This window comes from Otolemur garnettii, unplaced genomic scaffold (genome assembly GCF_000181295.1).
Source record: "Otolemur garnettii isolate 467f Iridium unplaced genomic scaffold, OtoGar3 scaffold00001, whole genome shotgun sequence".
Taxonomy (NCBI): Eukaryota; Metazoa; Chordata; class Mammalia; order Primates; family Galagidae; genus Otolemur; species Otolemur garnettii.
In genome coordinates, this window is record NW_003852396.1 from 71,757,337 (window position 1) to 71,762,326 (window position 4,990).

Sequence of the window (4,990 nt, forward strand, 5' to 3'; positions counted from 1 at the left end):
CCAGGGCTGGGCCTGAACCCACCACCTCTGCTATATGGGGCCTGCGCCCTACTCCTTGAGCCACAGGCGCCACCCTACTGTTTGTTCTTATGGAAAACTTTACTTGGATTGATGAGTAGATCTCAAGAGATCAAAAGTTCAAATCATTAAACCTATAGGAATGTCTTTACGCTGCAGGAGGAATTATAAAAAAGAAGGCAGCAAGAAGTAAAGTCAAGGTACAGGTGCCTGTACCCCCGATGTCCTATGTATTGCTGTTAAGACTCAATAACTCATAAGTGTGGTCTTATTCTGTCACCCAGGCTGGAGAACAATGTGGTAATCATAGCTCACTGTAACCTCAAATTCCCAGGCTCAAGCAATCCTCTTGGGTTTATATACACCATGCCTGTCTTGATTGTTGATTACCGTATTCTGGTAGATTTCTCCTGGTGGCATCACTCCAAAAGGTAGATCTTGCTTCCCCAAAGTAGGTGGACCAAGACATTCCAGTTTTCTCAGGACTGAGGGGTTCTCTAAGACAAGAGTTTCCTTGCTAAAACTATGACAGACATGGGCAAACGAGAGTGGTCGGTCACTCTAATGTTCAACTTTAGGAGTTCAAGACAAGCCTCAGCAACAGTGAGATTCCATCTCTACCAAAAACAGAAAAATTAGCCAGGCATGGTGGTTCATGCCTATATTCTACTTGGGAGGCAGAGATAGGAGGATTGCTTGAGCCCAGGAGTGTGAGGTTGCAATGAGCTATGATGACACCACTGCACTCTAACCTAGGTAACAGAGTAATACTTTGTCCAAACAAACAAAAAGAATGGCCCTTGCCACTATCAATCACATGGAAATAATTTGAAGAGATTGAACCAGAAAAAGAGGGTACATTGGCCTGGGAGAATTGCAGAAAAGGAAAAGTGAAGGAGGAAGAAGATAGGAGTGGGGAAAAAAGACTGTTCCTTATCTTGGGTTCTGGGTGGTAGTAATCAGACTTGAACCTAGGGTGTGTAGCAGTACATGAATCATCTTATTAGGAAGTCCAAGAAGAGGGGTTAGGGCTGGAACGGCCAGTTGTAGATTTAGCTATTGTATTTCTGTTCTTTTGTAACCCATTCTTCCTGTGCTATAGGATAATGTACTGCAAGCCGGAATGGCAAAGGTAAAAACAGTGATGTAGGAATAGCCCAAGGAAGGAAAGGGATCCCAGAACAGCTGGAAACCATTGGCAGTAGTATAATAGGAAGCTTTCCCATCTTTAGAATTATTTATTTAGGATACATTTCTAGTCATAGAATTTATATAAATTAAAATGTACGAATACTGGGCTTGGCACAGTGGCTCACACCTGTAATCCTAGCAATCCGGGAGGCCAAGGCAGGTGGATCACTTGAGCTCAGGAGTTGGAGACCAGCCTGAGCAAGAGTGAGACCCTGCCTCTAAATAAATAAATAAATAAATAAAAAATAAAAAAGCTAAGCCTTCCCAGCTACTCAGGAGGCTGAGAGGCTGAGGCAAGAGACTCACCTAAGCCCATGAGCTGGAAGCTGCTATGACCTATGATGCCACAGGACTCTACCAAAAGTGACAAAGTGAGACTCTGTCTCTTAAAAAAAAAAAAAATAGCCAAGCATTGTGGCGGGCACCTCCAGTCCCAGCTACCTGGCAGGCTGAGGCAAGAGAATCGCTTGAGCCCAAGATTTTGAGGTTGCCGTGAACTGTGATATCACGGCACTCTACCAAGGGCAACAAAGTGAGACTCTGTCTCAAAAAAAAAGTATGAATATTTTAAGGCTCTACAATGACAAATCAGCCCTTCTATAAAAGATACATAAGGGTTAGAGAAAATTAACATGTCAACTCAATAATAGATTCTTACTGCTTTGCTGGATGAACTGAGATGGATGCCGGCAGCCTCACAATGGCCTCACAACCACCACCACCCCATAAGACCAGGGGGCTGGGTAGGAAGAAGGGGAAAACAAGGTAAATGAAATGATGCCAAGTACCATCACTCTTAGATCAGGCTGGAACAAAACAGGATATGAGGTAACATGCTCAGTGCTGTCATGATGAGAGTTAACAAGCTAAGCACTGTGACACTTCTTCTGCTTAGTATCCAGAGTTCTCATCTATCCTATCTGGTCATCGAGAAGGGAAGCCTTAGGTTGTAGTCACATAAAACAAAAGTCTGTGAATTTTATTTTATTATTATTATTTTTTAGAGATAGTCTCACTTTATCGCCCTCAGTAGAGTGCTGTAGCATCACAGCTCACAGCAACCTCCAACTCCTGGGCTTAGGCGATTCTTTTGCCTCAGCCTCCTGAGTAGCTGGGACTACAGGTGCCCACCACAACACCCAGCTATTTTTTGTTGCAGTTTGGCCGGGGCCGGGTTTGAACCCACCACCCTCAGTATATGGGGTCAGTGCCCTACCCACTGAGCCACAGGCACCTCCTGAGCCTGTGAATTTTATGTGTTATGAAACTGATGTGTCCCCAGCCTTCAGCTAGCACTATGTATTTTCTATTCCTGCATTGCCATTCTTTTTGTTTGTTTGTTTGTTTTGAGACAGAGATTCAAGCTGTTGCCCTGTGGCATTACAGCTCACAGCAACCTCCAACTCCTGGGTTCAAGGGATTCTCCTGCCTCCGCCTCCCAAGTAGCTGGGACTACAGGTGCCTGCCACACGCCCAGCTATTGTTTTTTTTTTGGTTGCAGCCCTCAATGTTGTTTGGCAGACAGGGCTGGATTTGAACCCGCCAGCTCAAGTATATATATGGCTGGCGCCTTAGCTACTTGAACTGCAGGCCCAGAGCCTGCATTGTCATTTTTTTTTTTTTGAAGTTTTTGGCCGTGGCTGGGTTTGAACCCACCACCTCCAACATATGGGGCCAGCACCCTACTCCTCCGAGTGTGTGATTTCCCATACCCACAACAACTCTGTAAATCTTAGCAGCAGTATCTAGATAACAAAATGGGCCCAGAGGGCATGTGTGTGCACAATGGTAAAATCCATTGATGTCTTATTTTCTTGTTCTCCTAACTTCCCCTCCATTGCCAGGTGAAATCTTCAAGTTGTTTTCAGTCTGTCTCAGGTAGAGATAAAATCTTATCATGTCTATCTTCTGTCCAGCCTCTAGTTCAACCTTATCCACCCCTTATGTCTTTGCTATATGACCCCATTAGAATTGTCTTTTTTTTTTTTTTTTTGAGACAGAGCCTCAAGCTGTCCCTCTGGGTAGAGTGCCATGGCATCACAGCCCACAGCAACCTCCAACTCCTGGGCTCAAGCGAGTCTCCTGCCTCAGCCTCCTAAGTAGCTGGGACGACAGGCGAGTGCCACAACACCTGGCTATTTTTTTTTTTTTTTTTTGGTTGCAGTCATCATTGTTGTTTGGCGGGCCGGCCTGGATTCGAACCTGCCACCTTAGGTGTATGTGGCTGGCGCCTTAGCCACTTGAGCCACAGGCGCCGAGCCAATTATGTCTTGTTTTTAAACCCTAAATTAGATTGACTTGCTATAGTTATAGATCCTTTACATTACAAAGGTCAGCTGCATCCCCATTGAGTTCATTTAAAGCAAAAATATACAATATTTATGGTCCCCCTTTTATTGTTTTTTTTTTTTTGCAGGTTTTGGCCGGGGCTAGGTTTGAATCCACCACCTCTGGCATATGGGGCTGGTGCCTTACTCCTCTGAGCCATAGGCACCATCATATGGTCCCTCTTTTGTATAATTTGGAATTGGCAAACCAATATTATTTCATAAACCAATTGATTGGAACCCAATATTATTTTCCCTTGATATATTCTGGGACCTTGCTGTCTTGAAACCTCTAAGGGTAAATCTGGAAAACTCCCATGCTGGCCAGATGGAGTTATCTTATGGGAAGATAAGGCTTACATAAGCCAGGCAAAATCCTCGACTCTTTCCCAAAACCATGCCAGAAAAAATATATATAAAATCTATACTAAGGACCTCAAAGGGGGAAGCATACTCTGATACTCATAAAAAGCCCTCGTGGGCAATGCCCATAGCTCAGTGGGTAGGGCGCGAGCCACATACACAAAGGCTGGTGGGTTCAAGCCAGGCCAGGGCCAGCTAAAGAACAATGACAACTGCAAAAACAACAACCAAAAAAATAGCTGGGCATTGTGGTGGGTGCCTGTAGTCCCTGGCAGGCTGAGGCAAGAGAATCACCTAAGCCCAAGATAAGGTTGCTGTGGACTATGACACCAGAACACTCTACCCAGGACAACAGCTTAAGACTCTGTCTCAAAAAAAAAGCCCCTGTGGGCAAACCCTTGGCAGGATGGAAGTACAGACTCTCTTCTAAATCATTTTTGGGGAAGTGTAACTATGGACTGAAAAATTCATGACCTGTGAAAGTACAGGTTGAAGAAGATTAAAGGTATAGATTCACAAAATTACCTCATGGATTTATTACAAAATAAAACGCTCCCCATGAATAACAATGCCAGCCAATGTTCAGTTAGTTCCAGCACTTAGATTAGCTTTGGTGTACAAGTAAACAGACTTGAAATTGTTTTTGAAATCTCTCCAAAACTGTCCCTCCCACTCGATCTTCATGTCACCATCTAGTGGGTAAAGTTGTGAAAACCCCTGATTTTCCTTAAATGTAGTTCTGTAAGGTTAACATGCAAGGCATTAGCCACTTTCCACAATCACACTTCACCTTACCACTTATCATACGTGGTTGGCAGTAACCTTTTCCTGATATGATATGCATAAGAGAATCAAAACTTTATTCCTGGCTTGGTGCCTATGACTCAAGCAGCTAAGGCGCCAGCCACATATACCTGTGCTGGTGGGTTCGAATCCAGCCCCAGCCTGCCAAACAATAATGACAGCTGCAACCAAAAAATAGCTGGGCATTATGGCTGGTGCCTGTAGTCCCAGCTACTTGGGAGGCTGAGGCAGGAGACTCGCTTGAGCCCAGAAGTTGGAGGTTGCTGTGAGCTGTGATGTCCCGGCAC